This window comes from Oncorhynchus masou, unplaced genomic scaffold (assembly GCF_036934945.1).
Source record: "Oncorhynchus masou masou isolate Uvic2021 unplaced genomic scaffold, UVic_Omas_1.1 unplaced_scaffold_972, whole genome shotgun sequence".
In the NCBI taxonomy this organism is placed as follows: domain Eukaryota; kingdom Metazoa; phylum Chordata; class Actinopteri; order Salmoniformes; family Salmonidae; genus Oncorhynchus; species Oncorhynchus masou.
Window position 1 is genome coordinate 170,054 of NW_027016228.1, and position 16,975 is coordinate 187,028.

The following is a 16,975-nucleotide window of genomic DNA, read 5'->3' on the forward strand; positions in this document are numbered from 1 at the left end:
ATTATACGTCACACAAGAAGCATCACCTGAAAGACGCCATCGCCATCTGCTGACTGGAGTGGGTAACGCAGTTTGGAAACAATAGTCACGACACGTTGTATTGGAAAGAACGTCATAATTATTTAACAATGAGCTGAAATATTTTCTCTTACGTCTTACAACTAATACATTCCTGTACACAGACGTAGAAGCGTAATATGAATATGTAGATCATACTATTCCCTTAAAGCTACGCTACAAAGCCACAACAGGTGTAGACATTACCGTGAAATTCTTACTGACAAGCCCTTAACCAACAATGTAGTTAAGAAAAATAAGAGGTAAGAAAAAACGTTACACAATAAAAAAACTATACCATGGCAACAGAGTCAATGTGGAGGTTATATACAGGAGGTACCAGTTTTATTTACTTATTTTTTATTTCACCTTTATTTAAGTTCTCATTTACAACTGCGACCTGGCCAAGATAAAGCATAGCAGTGTGAACAGACAACACAGAGTTACACATGGAGTAAACAATTAACAAGTCAATAACACAGTAGAAAAAAATGGGAGTCTATATACAATGTGTGCAAAAGGCATGAGGAGGTAGGCAAATAATTACAATATTGCAGATTAACACTGGAATGAAAAATGATCATGTACATGTAGAGATATTGGTGTGCAAAAGAGCAGAAAAGTAAATAAATAAAAACTGTGGGGATGAGGTAGGTGAAAATGGATGGGCTATTTACCAATAGATTCTGTACAGCTGCAGCGATCGGTTAGCTGCTCAGATAGCTGATGTTCGAAGTTGGTGAGGGAGATAAAGGTCTCCAACTTCAGCGATTTTTGCAATTCGTTCCAGTCACAGGCAGCAGAGTACTGGAACGAAAGGCGGCCGAATGAGGTGTTGGCTTTAGGGATGATCAGTGAGATACACCTGCTGGAGCGCGTGCTACAGATGGGTGTTGCCATCGTGACCAGTGAACTGAGATAAGGCGGAGCTTTACCTAGCATGGCCTTGTAGACGACCTGGAGCCAGTGGGTCTTGCGACGAATATGTAGCGAGGGCCAGCCGACTAGAGCATACAAGTCGCAGTGGTGGGTAGTATAAGGTGCTTTAGTGACAAAACGGATGGCACTGTGATAAACTGCATCCAGTTTGCTGAGAAGAGTGTTGGAAGCAATTTTGTAGATGACATCGCCGAAGTCGAGGATCGGTAGGATACTCAGTTTTACTAGGGTAAGCTTGGCAGCGTGAGTGAAGGAGGCTTTGTTACGGAATAGAAAGCCGACTCTTGATTTGATTTTTGATTGGAGATGTTTGATATGGGTCTGGAAGGAGAGTTTGCAGTCCAGCCAGACACCCAGGTACTTATAGGTGTCCACATATTCAAGGTCGGAACCATCCAGTGTGGTGATGCTAGTCGGGCATGCGGGTGCAGGCAGCAATCGGTTGAAAAGCATGCACTTGGTTTTACTAGCGTTTAAGAGCAGTTGGAGGCCACGGAAGGAGCGTTGTATGGCATCGAAGCTTGTTTGGAGGTTAGATAGCACAGTGTCCAATGACGGGCCGAAAGTATATAGAATGTACAGTACAGAGTCTATGTGGAGGCTGTATACAGTGGTGTCCCCCAGGGCTCTGTTCTAGGCCCTCTCCTATTCTCGCTATACACCAAGTCACTTGGCTCTGTCATAACCTCACATGGTCTCTCCTATCATTGCTATGCAGACAACACACAATTAATCTTCTCCTTTCCCCCTTCTGATGACCAGGTGGCGAATCGCATCTCTGCATGTCTGGCAGACATATCAGTGTGGATGACGGATCACCACCTCAAGCTGAACCTCGGCAAGACGGAGCTGCTCTTCCTCCCGGGGAAGGACTGCCCGTTCCATGATCTCGCCATCACGGTTGACAACTCCATTGTGTCCTCCTCCCAGAGCGCTAAGAACCTTGGCGTGATCCTGGACAACACCCTGTCGTTCTCAACTAACATCAAGGCGGTGGCCCGTTCCTGTAGGTTCATGCTCTACAACATCCGCAGAGTACGACCCTGCCTCACACAGGAAGCGGCGCAGGTCCTAATCCAGGCACTTGTCATCTCCCGTCTGGATTACTGCAACTCGCTGTTGGCTGGGCTCCCTGCCTGTGCCATTAAACCCCTACAACTCATCCAGAACGCCGCAGCCCGTCTGGTGTTCAACCTTCCCAAGTTCTCTCACGTCACCCCGCTCCTCCGCTCTCTCCACTGGCTTCCAGTTGAAGCTCGCATCCGCTACAAGACCATGGTGCTTGCCTACGGAGCTGTGAGGGGAACGGCACCGCAGTACCTCCAGGCTCTGATCAGGCCCTACACCCAAACAAGGGCACTGCGTTCATCCACCTCTGGCCTGCTCGCCTCCCTACCACTGAGGAAGTACAGTTCCCGCTCAGCCCAGTCAAAACTGTTCGCTGCTCTGGCCCCCCAATGGTGGAACAAACTCCCTCACGACGCCAGGACAGCGGAGTCAATCACCACCTTCCGGAGACACCTGAAACCCCACCTCTTCAAGGAACTGATGTCAGAAGGTGAATTCACCAATTTGTAAGTCGCTCTGGATAAGAGCGTCTGCTAAATGACTTAAATGTAATGTGGAGGCTATATACAGGAGGTACCAGTACAGAGTCAATGTGGAGGCTATATACAGGAGGTACCAGTACAGAGTCAATGTGGAGGCTATATACAGGGGGTACCAGTACAGAGTCAATGTGGAGGCTATATACAGGGGGTACCAGTACAGAGTCAATGTGGAGGCTATATACAGGAGGTACCAGTACAGAGTCAATGTGGAGGCTATATAGAGTGGTACCAGTACAGAGTTAATGTGGAGGCTATATACAGGAGGTACCAGTACAGAGTCAATGTGGAGGCTATATACAGGAGGTACCAGTACAGAGTCAATGTGGAGGCTATATACAGGGGGTACCAGTACAGAGTCAATGTGGAGGCTATATACAGGAGGTACCAGTACAGTGTCAATGTGGAGGCTATATACAGGAGGTACCAGTACAGAGTCAATGTGGAGGCTTTATACAGGGGTACCAGTACAGAGTCAATGTGGAGGCTATATACAGGCTTTATAGTGTCAATGTGGAGGGGGTACCAGTACAGAGTCAATGTGGAGGCTATATACAGGGGGTACCAGTACAGAGTCAATGTGGAGGCTGTATACAGGGGGTACCAGTACAGAGTCAATGTGGAGGCTATATACAGGGGGGTACCAGTACAGAGTCAATGTGGAGGCTATATACAGGGGTACTAGTACAGATTCAATGTGGAGGCTATATACAGGGGGTACCAGTACAGAGTCAATGTGGAGGCTATATACAGGGGTACCAGTACAGAGTCAATGTGGAGGCTATATACAGAGTCAATGTGGAGGCTATATACAGAGGTACCAGTACAGAGTCAATGTGGAGGCTGTATACAGGGTTACCAGTACAGAGTCAATGTGGAGGCTATATACAGGGGGTACCAGTACAGAGTCAATGTGGAGGCTGTATACAGGAGGTACCAGTACAGAGTCAATGTGGAGGCTATATACAGGAGGTACCAGTACAGAGTCAATGTGGAGGCTATATACAGGAGGTACCAGTACAGAGTCAATGTGGAGGCTGTATACAGGAGGTACCAGTACAGAGTCAATGTGGAGGCTATATACAGGAGGTACCAGTACAGAGTCAATGTGGAGGCTGTATTCTGGAGGTATAAGTACAGAGTCAATGTGGAGGCTATATACAGGAGGTACCAGTACAGAGTCAATGTGGAGGCTATATACAGGAGGTACCAGTACAGAGTCAATGTGGAGGCTGTATACAGGAGGTACCAGTACAGAGTCAATGTGGAGGCTATATACAGGAGGTACCAGTACAGAGTCAATGTGGAGGCTATGTACAGGGGGTACCAGTACAGAGTCAATGTGGAGCATATGTACAGGGGGTACCAGTACAGAGTCAATGTGGAGGCTATATACAGGAGGTACCAGTACAGAGTCAATGTGGACGCTATATTTAGGAGGTACCAGTACAGAGTCAATGTGGAGGCTATATACAGGAGGTACCAGTACAGAGTCAATGTGGAGGCTTTATACAGGGGGTACCAGTACAGAGTCAATGTTGATGCTATAAACGGGGTACCAGTACAGAGTTAATGTGGACGCTATAAACAGGAGGTACAAGGACAGAGTCAATGTGGACGCTATATACCAGTACAGAGTCAATGTGGAGGCTATATACAGGGGGTACCAGTACAAAGTCAATGTGGAGGCTATATACAGGGGTACCAGTAGAGTCAATGTGGAGGCTATATACAGGAGGTACCAGTACAGTGTCAATGTGGAGGCTATATACAGGGGGTACCAGTACAGAGTCAATGTGGAGGCTATATACAGGGGGTACCAGTACAGAGTCAATGTGGAGGCTGTATACAGGGGGTACCAGTACAGAGTCAATGTGGAGGCTATATACAGGGGGTACCAGTACAGAGTCAATGTGGAGGCTGTATACAGGGTTACCAGTACAGAGTCAATGTGGAGGCTGTATACAGGGTTACCAGTACAGAGTCAATGTGGGGGCTATATACAGGGGGTACCAGTACAGAGTCAATGTGGAGGCTATATACAGGGTTACCAGTACAGAGTCAATGTGGAGGTTATATACAGGGGGTACCAGTACAGAGTCAATGTGGAGGCTATATACAGGAGGTACCAGTACAGAGTCAATGTGGAGGCTATATACAGGGGGTACCAGTACAGAGTCAATGTGGAGGCTTTATACAGGGGGTACCAGTACAGAGTCAATGTGGAGGCTTTATACAGGGGGTACCAGTACAGAGTCAATGTGGAGGCTTTATACAGGGGGTACCAGTACAGAGTCAATGTGGAGGCTATATACAGGGTTACCAGTACAGAGTCAATGTGGAGGCTGTATACAGGGGGTACCAGTACAGAGTCAATGTGGAGGCTATATACAGGAGGTACCAGTACAGAGTCAATGTGGAGGCTATATACAGGAGGTACCGGTACAGCAGAGAGTCATAGTGGAGGCTGTATACAGGGTTACCAGTACAGAGTCAATGTGGAGGCTATATACAGGGTTACCAGTACAGAGTCAATGTGGAGTCTATATACAGGAGGTACCAGTACAGAGTCAATGTGGAGGCTATATACAGGGGGTACCGGTACAGAGTCAATGTGGAGGCTATATACAGGGGGTACCGGTACAGAGTCAATGTGGAGGCTATATACAGGGGGTACCAGTACAGAGTCAATGTGGAGGCTGTATACAAGGTTACCAGTACAGAGTCAATGTGGAGGCTATATACAGGGGGTACCAGTACAGAGTCAATGTGGAGGCTGTATACAGGGGGTACCAGTACAGAGTCAATGTGGAGGCTATATACAGGGTTACCAGTACAGAGTCAATGTGGAGGCTATATACAGGAGGTACCAGTACAGAGTCAATGTGGAGGCTATATACAGGGGGTACCAGTACAGAGTCAATGTGGAGGCTATATACAGGGGTACCAGTACAGAGTCAATGTGGAGGCTATATACAGGAGGTACCAGTACAGAGTCAATGTGGAGGCTATATACAGGGTACCAGTACAGAGTCAATGTGGAGGCTATATACAGGGGGTACCAGTACAGAGTCAATGTGGAGGCTATATACAGGGGTACCAGTACAGAGTCAATGTGGAGGCTATATATAGGAGGTACCGTAGAGAGTCATAGTGGAGGCTATATACAAGGGTTACCAGTACAGAGTCAAGCAATGTGGAGGCTATATACAGGGGTACCAGTACAGTCATATGTGGAGGCTATATGCAGGGGTACCAGTACAGAGTCAATGTGGAGGCTATATACAGGAGTCAATGTGGACCAGGGGTACCAGAGAGTCAATGTGGAGGCTATGTACAGGGGGTACCAGTACATAGTCAATGTGGAGGCTATTATAAAATAAGGATCTGCTGGAGTCCAAGTCAAACCAAGTCTCTTTATTTCTGAGCTCAGAGAGAATAACAGAGTTACACAGTGCAGTGTAGACAGTCTGAATTCCTGAAGCATTGAGTGATTAGCACATATCTTTATAGTTTCGTGTTACTGTGAGGGACTTTATTCATACAAGGACACAGGTGCAAATTGGTTTGCAACACAGGATGATAGTCCCAAGAACAGGAGCTTATAATAGGACAGTTTCACAAGGTTAGTCACATACTCAGTTATGTGGACACACAAACAATTAACATTTTCCATTACAGAGTCTGAACATTTTCATTTCATTAAATCATCAGTGGGCTACAATGCAAATGTCAACAATGGAACAAATGCATCACATCCAAATATCACTTGATTATCTGTCGTGCTGGAGGAATGACACACCCATATAAACACACACAAAGAGTTTAAAAAAGGACCATTTAAACACATGGATTCTGATCTACTCTATATTCAAACTGACAGACTCCATATTCAATTCATGTTTTCTAATAAAAACAAAAAATATATGTTTGAGTACACCCTGTACCATTTAAATTCATCTGGTAAAGACAGGTAAACACATTGTCAGTCAACAATATAAGACAACGGGAGCACTGTGTATGTTCTCTGATGAATTTTAAGTCAATGTGATGTATATCAATATACACGCTAAGAGAAGTAATTTCTCTATTCTCTAATGACGTTTAAGTGACTGTTATGAGTAATATGTTTTCCCACAGTCTGAGCTTTTCTAAGCCTTCTCCTCTGTGTGCAGTCTAATGTGTTCTTTAAGGCTTCCTAAATGGGCAAAAGCTTTGCACCCTGGGAGGAGTGGTAAGGCTTCAGGCCCTGTGTGTATTCTCTCATGTCGTTTCAACGTCCCTGATTCTTTCCACACTGGGAGCAGTGGTAAAGCTTCTCCCCGTGTGTGTTCTCTCGTGTTGTTTCAGGTGCCATAACGCACTACAACCCTGTCCACATTGGGAGCAGTAGTAAGGCTTCTCTCCTGTGTGTATTCTCTCATGTCGTTTCAGCGTCCCTGAAAGGCCGAAACACTTTCCACACTGGGAGCAGTGGTAAGGCTTTTCCCCTGTGTGTATTCTCTCATGCTGTTTCAGCTCCCCCAAATGGTTGAAGCGCTTTCCACATTGGGAGCAGTGGTAAGGCTTCTCTCCTGTGTGTATTCTCTCGTGGTGTCTCAGGGTCCCTAAACCAGTAAAACTCCTTCCACACTGGGAGCAGTGGTAAGGCTTCTCCCCTGTGTGTATTCTCTCGTGCTGTTTCAGCTCCCCCGACTGGTTGAAACGCTTTCCACATAAGGAGCAGTGGTAAGGCTTCTCTCCTGTGTGTACTCTCTCATGTCGTATCAACTCCCCTGAATGGTTGAAACACTTTCCACACTGGGAGCAGTGGTAAGGCTTCTCTCCTGTGTGTTCTCTCTCGTGCCGTTTCAGGAGTCCTCTCTTGGTGAAACACTTTCCACACTGGGAGCAGTGGTAAAGCTTCTCCCCTGTGTGTATTATCTCATGTTGTTTCAGGTCCCTTAACCCGTTACAACAATTTCCACATTGGGAGCAGTGGTAAGGCTTCTCTCCTGTGTATATTCTCTCATGCTGTTTCAGATGACAAGGCCGTTTGAAACACTTTCCACACTGGGAGCAGTGGTAAGCTTCTCTCCTGTGTGTATTCTCTCATGCTGTTTCAGATGACAAGGCCGTTTGAAACACTTTCCACACTGGGAGCAGTGGTAAGGCTTCTCCCCTGTGTGTATTATCTCGTGTTGTTTCAGGTGTGCTTTTTGGTTGAAACACTGTCCACACTGGGAGCACTGGTAAGGCTTCTCCCCTGTGTGTATTCTCTCATGAGCTTTCAGGTGTGCTTTCTGGTTAAAACTCTTTCCACAGTGGGAGCACTGATGTCGTCTTGCTGGTTTGGACGTCCCTGGCTCTGGTTCCTCTGGCCTTTCTCCTGCCAAAGACAGTGTTATTTTTAAATAGAGACCCAGATGAAACCACGTGATAAAACAACCTTGCTACAACGGTAAATCCTAAATCAGATCTCTCAATAACCCGAGGCCAGTTTTAACAATCTTAGTATGATTTTAAAACAAATGTAGAGCTTCCTGGTAATTACTGCTATGTTTATATTACTTATTTTATTCATCCTGTTTTACAAGTCAGAACACAAAAACCTGGACAGTTCTAGGACACTGAAGACACAGACGTCGCTGGATTCCAATTGAACAGGTGTTTCTAAATATATAACATTCATAGCTGTATGATACAGAATGTGACCTACACACTTCCTTAAACATAAAATAACTAAAGAAGTAATTTTGTGTGGAAGTCCAAAACTTGTTTTTACGTCGAAGATACAAAGCACATCAGTAACATCTCCCCGTTGTTGAAAGGGTTCGACACATTGCTGTTTAAATGGACCAATTTCTTATTTAGACATTCACAGATTTTCAACATTTTGATTATCGCTGATGTCATATTTTGGGTAAATGTTTCTAAAACTGATAGTAACAACAAAAAACAAAAATATAAACGCAACATGTAAAGTGTTGGATGTCTCATGAGCATCACTGTTAGTCAACATTTATTCTTTGCCAAGATAATCCATTCACCTGACAGGTGTGGCATATCAAGAAGCTGATTGAACAGCTTGGTTATTACACAGGTGCACCTTGTGCTGGGGATAATAAAAGGCTACTCGAAAATGTGCAGTTTGTTCACACAACAATGCCACAGGTCTCTGAGGGAGCGGGCAATTGGCATGCTGATTGCAGGAATGTCCACTGGAGCTGTTAGGAAATTTAATGTACAGTACCAGTCAAAAGGTTGGACTCACCTACTCATTCAAGGGTTTCTTTATGGATTCATGGAATCATGTAGTAACCACAAGTGTTAAATCAAAATATATATTTTATTCTTCAAAAGTTGCCACCCTTGCTTTCTCTCAAACAGCTTCACCTGGAATTCTTTTCCAACAGTCTTGTAGGAGTTCCCACATATGCTGAGAACTTGTAGGCTGCTTTCCCTTCACCTCTGCGATCCAACTCATCCCAAACCATCTTGATACAATACATTAGATTCAAAGGTACCAAAAAGTACAGTAAAAATTACTTCCATCTCTGGAGATGTGGACCAAAAAAAAAAAAAGATAAAATAAAAAACGGTGGGGGATTGTGTAGGTCAGGTCATCTGATGCAGCACTCCATCACTCTCCTACTTGATCAAATAGCTCTTACACAGCCTGGAGGTGTGTTGGGTCATTGTCCTGTTGAAAAACAAATGACAGTGGGACTAAGCCCAAACCAGATGGGATGGCATATAGCTGTAGAATGCTGTGGAACCCATGCTGGTTAAGTGTGACTTTGATTTATTTATTCATGACATTGTCAACAGGAAAACACCCGCACACCATCACATCTCCTCCTCCATGCTTCACGGTGGGAACCACACATGCGGAGATAATCTGTTCATCTACTCCTCGTCTCACAAAGACACGACGCTCGGATCCAAAAATCTCAAATTTGGACTCATCAGACCCAAGGACAGATATCCACCGGTCTAATGTCCATTGCTCGTGTTTCTTGGCCCAAGCAAGTCTCTTCTTATTATTGGTGTCCTTCAGTAGTGGTTTCCTTGAAGCAATTCAACCATGAAGGCCTGATTCACGCAGTCTCCTCTGAACCGATGATGTTGAGATGTGTCTGTTACTTGAACTTTGTGAAGCATTTATTTGGGCTGCAATTTCTAAGGCTGGTAACTCTAATGAACTTATGCATCAGAAGTAACTCTGGATCTTCCATTCTTGTGGTGGTCCTTAAAGTAATGATGGACTGTTGTTTCTCTTCGCTTATTTGAGCTGTTCTTGACATAATATGGACTTCGTCTATTACCCAATAGGGCTATCTTCTGTATACCACCCCTACCTTGTCACAACACAACTGATTGGTTCAAACACATTAAAACCTGTTATGGCTAGGGATTCCGCTAGCGGAACATTTCGACAACATCACTTTCATGCATTCACAAGTGCAATACCACAAATTAAAGCTTAAGACTCCATAATGTTTCATCATTAGATGCTACAGTCCTCCTTTAAGACTCCATAATGTTTCAAAATTAGATGCTACAGTCCTCCTTTAAGACTCCATAATGTTTCATCATTAGATGCTACAGTCCTCCTTTAAGACTCCATAATGTTTCATCATTAGATGCTACAGTCCTCCTTTAAGACTCCATAATGTATCATCATTAGATGCTACAGTCCTCCTTTAAGACTCCATAATGTTTCATCATTAGATGCTACAGTCCTCCTTTAAGACTCCATAATGTTTCATCATTAGATGCTCCAGTCCTCCTTTAAGACTCCATAATGCTTCATCATTAGATGCTACAGTTCTCCTTTAAGACCCCATAATGTTTCATCATTAGATGCTACAGTCCTCCTTTAAGACTCCATAATGTTTCATCATTAGATGCTACAGTTCTCCTTTTGGAGACTCCATAATGTTTCATCATTAGATGCTACAGTCCTCCTTTAAGACTCCATAATGTTTCATCATCAGATGCTACAGTCCTCCTTATCAGATCTGACATAATGTTTCATCAAATAAATGCTACAGTCTTCCTATTCAAGACTCCATAATGTTTCATCAGCTTAGATTTTGTTCATCACCCTGTCATCCAGATTTTCAAAATATGCTTACATGCCAATCATTAGATGCTTTATCAGCCTCATAGCTTTAAGACCCAGGCAAACTGTTTCATCATTAGAATCAAATAAATCCTCCTTTGATGATGACTCCATAATGTTTCATCATTAGATGCTACAGTTCTTTTTTCCCAAAATGATTATTTTTGTATGCTAAATAGCTCTTTAAGACTCCATAATGTTTCATCATCGCCGATGTTACAGTCCTCCTTTAAGTCCATAATGTTTCATCATTAGCTGCTACAGTCCTCCAAAGACTCCATAATGTTTAGAATGTGTCTGGAAGCGCTACTCTATCTATTCAACTCTCATCCTTTCGGTTTTAATAATATTTAATAATAATAATGTTATAATAGGTAATAACTAACTTCAATAACTAGGGTTAATACCTGCCTGGTGCACCAACAAAATCTTTATATTTACCCCCCTCTAACAATACTATAATACTAAAACAATACTAACAATACCCCCTCTAACAATATCGCTACAGAATTAGCATAGTAGGCAATGTAACTTAAGGTAATCAGAAATATTTAGGACAAACTTGTTCCTTGCCACCCATTCTGAAACTAACTGTTGCTCTATGTTAAGTGTTGCAGTCATTTCAGTCGCTTTAGTAGCTGACGTGTACAGTGTTGAGTCATCCGCATACATAGACACACTGGCTTTACTTAAATGTCATTGGCATGCTGTTGGTAAAGATTGAAAAAAGAAGGTGCCAAACAGCTGCCCTGGGGAATTCCTGATTCAAACTTGATTTTGTTGTACAGGCTCCCATTAAAGAACACTGTGCTGTTAGACAGGTAGCTCTGGTGTCCATCCACGTTGTCAGACACCATGACAACATGTCATTGCTGATTTTATTCGCGCAAAATTTCATTGAAGATGCTCCAAAGATTTTTACTATCATTCTTCATGTCATTTATCTTTGTTTCATAGTGTAGTTTCTTCTTTATATTGAGTTTAGTCACATATCTCAATTTGCAATAGGTGTCACGAATATTACCGAAGGTGGCTCCCCTTCCCATTCGGGTGGCGCTCGGCGGTCTACTAGCTGCCACCGATCCCTTTTTCCTTTTTCGTTTGGTTTTGTCTAATTGTTTTCACCTGTTCATTGTTTGGTTGTTAGGGTGGTGTTAAGTTCGTTTCGCCCACTTCTGTTTGTGAGAGGTGTTCGTGTTTTTTTGTGTTTTTTTCGCTGTCCAGATATTTTACCAGAGTGTACTTAAATGGAGTTTATTTACGCCTATGTTTGGTGTTACCATTTGTACCTTTTTTGGTTGGACATTAAAGCGTGTTTATCCCCGTATCCTTTGCTCTCTGCGCCTGACTCCACACCCATTCACTCATTGAGCGTTACAATTGGTTTGCCAATCAGTTATTCAGCCAGACCTATTTGCCATCTCTTTTGCCTCCCTCTTCACCATTTTGTAATTCCTCATCAATCCACGTGGATTTAACAGTTTTTACAGTCATTTTCTTAATGGGTGCTGCTTATTAGTAACTGGGATAAGCAGTTTCAAATGTGTCAAGGGCAGCGTCTGGTTGCTCATCATTACACACCACGGACCAACAAATATTATTTACATCAACAACATAGGAATCACTACAAAAAATTGCATGACCTCTTATACACAATATTAGGCCCAGCCTTTGGAACGGTGGTTTTCCTAGACATGGCTATTATATTGTGATCACTACATCTGATGGATCTGGATACTGCTTTAAAACCCATTTCTGCAGCATTAGTAAAGATATGATCAAACCATGTTGATGATTTCATTCCTCTACTGTTTGTCACTACCCTGGTAGGTTGATTGATAACCAGGTTGACGGCACCAGTTACAGTTTGAAGCTTTTGTTTCAGTAGGCAGCCTGATCACAGCTTTTCTTCAGTACCAGTTAATTAATGACCAAAGTCTTGAGTTTAGTTTGCCTGTTCTACAGTCTTGTAAAGATAGGGGGGTTGACTGGGACAGGCAATGTAACATCCATAATGTTTTAAGGAAAAGTTTTTGTAAAACAAGCACCTTACGATGGATCATCTTGAAACTTTTCTTTCATCAAGGTTTTATATGGTCTATTGGTTTCTCTCTTTTCATTGGCAGAATCCTTTTTCAGTGTTATGATATTCATAACTTCCATATACACCAGTCTATCTTCCTGTCAACTAACAGAACAGTGCTGGTAGTCCTGGTAACAGATACCAATGAATAGATCTATTTATTTGTTCAAACTGAACTACAGCACTTACTTTGAGTCAAATCTGATCCTTTCTTCTCTTCTCCTCCTCCCACAGTTCCACTCAGCCCCATTGTTTTCCTGCAGTCCACCAGCAGCACAGACAACCTCTTCATACCCAGCAGTAAGGTGCTAACAGGAGAGGCATGACACGTGGACTCCAGGAGGGAGGAAGGGCTAGTGTTGTCCTGGTAACCATAAAGAGGGGACACAGACGCACATCATTATGGATGCTGATGTCACTGTTGTCATGAAGTGATTTCCAGAAACCCAGCCCAGACCCAGAAAGAGCAAGCTGTATGCTAGACCAGACCAAGCTGTACCATCTGGTGTTCTGATCTGGAGAGACTCTTCTCTGCCTCGTCAGCATTAGGATGTTGTTGAGGCTCCCCAGAGGATCCACCATAGTCATGTGTCTCTCCTGTGTGAATGAGAACATCAAACAGATGGTAAACTTATGACCATCTATTGCAATCATAGAGTCTTACAAGAGGCATGAATATGTCTAAAATGGCCACTTTCATCATGATTTCCTAAAATAGTGTTTGTGATGCAAATGTGAAAGGGTCGTTCCACGAAATGGGTCGCTTTTGCGTCCCTTTGTTATTTTAAGTAGAAAATATGCACCAATATAGAATTTTAAAAGCCTGTTATATTAGATGAGGGAAACTTCAATATAGACCACATGGAAAATTCAATACATCTAATTGAAAAGTCCCTAAAATATATGAACAAATTGCAGATCGAACCTTTAACAATTTATACAGTACTGAACAACATATTCAAGTGTAGAACTTCAGTAGAATGCCCCTTTAAAACCACATTAGTTCAACAACGGCATAGTTTGTGTCCCTGTTGAAGACAGTACTCACTGGTGGTAATCTGATATTCTGTCTCTTCCTCTTTCACCCCCAAAACGTCTTCCTCCTTCACCTTTATTGAGATAGCATCATCTTCCTCTCTAAACGGTTCTTTCTCTTCTTTCACTATAACAGCCTCCTCTTCCTCCTTTTTCATTCTGAATGATTCTTTCTCCAAACAGCAGACCCCCTCTTCATTAGCAAGGGAGGAGTAGTTTCGTGAGCTCATGGTCAGGGATGTTATCTCGCTAGCTAGCATTAGCGTCTAGCCTAGTGCTAGGCTCAGTATCAATCTTTAACACGTTTGCAAATTGAACCAGTTGATACGTCAACCGAAACTTGTTTAAAACACTGAGATTAGCTAATGTACATTAACATGGTCTAAAACGTCAATCTTTCAGTTTTATGTTGGCTAGCAAGCTACCGACGTGGTTGAAAGAGTTGGGGCCTTGTTGTTCCTGAAGAAGCGTCCCGTCCAGTTAAATATACGTCACGCAAGAAGAGTCAACTGAAAGACGCTCGTCGCCATCTGCTGACTGGAGTGGGTAACGCAGTTTGGAAACAATAGTTACTACACTTTTTGTATTTGAAAGAACGTCATAATTGTTTAACAATAAGCTGATACATTTTCTCTTCCAAATAATACGTTCCTGTACACAGATGTAGAAGCTCAATATGAATATGTAGATGATTAATAAATACTTATATGAATAGGTAGTGTGTTGATATACATTTTCACTGTTAATTTTTCACATTCTTTTTTTATCTACATGTGACCATACTATTCCCTTAAAGCCACGCTCTATAAGATACAAATCATCCTGTAAACAACAGAACAAATGCATCACATGCAAATAGCACTTGATTATCTGGAGTGCTATACACTGGGTAGACAAAACATTAAGAACAGCTGCTCCTTCCATGACTTAGAAAGACGAGGTGAATCCAGGCTAAAGCTATGATCCCTTACTGATGTCACTCGTTAAATCCACCTCAATCCGTGTAGATGAAGGGGGGAGACAGGTTAAATAAGGATTTTTAAGCCTTGAGACATGAGACATGGATTGTGCATGTGTGCCATTTAGAGAGTTAATGGGGAAGACAAAATATTTAAGTTACTTTGCACGGTGTATGGTAGTAGGTGCCAGGCGCACCGGTTTGTGTCAAGAACTGCAATGCTGCTGGGTTTTTCAGCTCAACAATTTCCCATGTGTACCAAGAGTGGTCCACCACCCAAACAGTGGTGTTTTGTGCCGTTTAAGATGAGGCAGGACGATTTGTTTTTTCATGAGCATGGCCTTAATTCTATTACAGCATAATCATGACTGTCATTCATATGTCCCTCACCCTGTTCAATGTAACAGCAATATGTTTAGGCTACTACATGATACTCCAATTGTCCCTATACCCATCATGAGGTAGCAACCGAGCCTATGAATGAAAGTTTAGAATGTAGGTTCACACAGGTCGAGAGAATTTTGCGATGACAGACAGTGACACATAGACAGACAGTGACACATTCAATACTGCCTTGCACACTCTCGCCTGCATCTAGCTGAAATAGAGATATCACTGGACAAATTCAGGTATGTTTATCCCCGTTTTGTTCCATTTAAACATTTGTCAACAGAATCGGCGGAATGAATACACCCCTGATCATGCATAAACACAGTTCACTTTCATTACAGACACGTTGTATTCCTTCTTGCATCTATGTGCTCTCCTCTTATCACCTTCTCCCTTTGTTTCTGTACTTCAATGCACAGCACATCTGCTGTATGTCACCAGGAGAAAAAATCTTTCCAAGCCAAACCATTTCATAACTGCTACACACAGCTTACATTGTTGTCACCATATTAGCTAAAATAACATCATAGTCTACAGAGCTAATAGAACTAACTCTTTAGTAAACCTGCTACAATCATGTAGTAACGTTACAGTGTACAGTCAGTAAGCAGTTTAGTATTTACCTTGGCGGGTCCCAGTGGCAATAAATTAGTAAAACCAAAAGCTTACGATGACTAGGAAGAGTTCCAGAGTTGTGTTGGATAGTCATAGCCAGCTAGCTAACATAGCATCCCTCTGTTTGAGCAGGGTGTTTGAGTAGACTAAACTAGATAGCTGCATTTGCTAGCTAAGTAAGTGAAACTTGAAAGTGGAAAATAAATGATGAAATATCTCTCTCTCGCTTCTACTTCATTTTGGAATGAAATAATTTGTTCAAAACTGTTCAACTATTGTATTTTTCTCTCTTTTAGTCAAAGACTCACCACATGTTATGCACTGCAGTGCTAGCTCGCTGTAGCTTATGCTTTCAGTAGTAGATACATTCTCTGATCCTTTCATTGGTTGGACATCATGTCAGTTCATGCTGCAAGAGCTCTGATGGGTTGGAGGATGTCCTCCGGAAGTTGTCATATTAACTGTGTAAGTCTATGGAAGCCTTGAGAACCATAATCCTCCTAGGTTTTGTATTGAAGTCAATGTACCCAGAGGAGGATGCAAAATAGTATGTTTTAATAAATTATTTGGTGACGTGATTATATTTAGTATGGTTTCATCTAAAAAGCCAAACTTTAACAATTGGGGGAGGAGACCCCACTGGGACAGGGCCGATGGCCTTCCAGAAGGACAACCATCTCTGCAGCACTCCACCAATTTGACCTTTTTGGTAGAGTGGCCAGACGGAAGCCACTTCTCAGTAAAAGGCAAAATAAAGTCTGTTTGGAGTTTGCCAAAAGGCACCTAAAGGACTCTCAGACCATGAGAAACAAGATTCTCTGATCTGATGAAACCAAGATTAAACACTTTGGCCTGAATGCCAAGCATCAGGTCTGGAGGAAACCAGGCACCATCCCTATGGTGAATCGTGGTGATGGCAATATCATGGTGTTATTGGGGATATTTTTCAGCGGCAGGGACTGGGAGACTAGTCAGGATCGAGGGAAAGATGTATGGAGCAAAGTACAGAGAGATAATTGATGAAAACCTGCTCAAGAGCACTCAGGACCTCAGACTGGGGCAAAGGTTCACCTTCCAACAGGACAACGACCCTAAGCACACAGCGAAGACAACATAGAAGTGGCTTTGGGACAAGTCTCTGAATGTCCTTGAGTGGCCCAGCCAGAGCCCGGATTTGAACCCGA

At 42.9% G+C, this 16,975-nt stretch overlaps 1 pseudogene; it reads right to left on the bottom strand.

Moving 5' to 3' along the window:
- Window positions 1-6,866: 6,866 nt before the first annotated feature.
- On the bottom strand, window positions 6,867-14,294 carry LOC135538484 (zinc finger protein ZFP2-like; annotated as a pseudogene).
- Window positions 14,295-16,975: the final 2,681 nt, after the last annotated feature.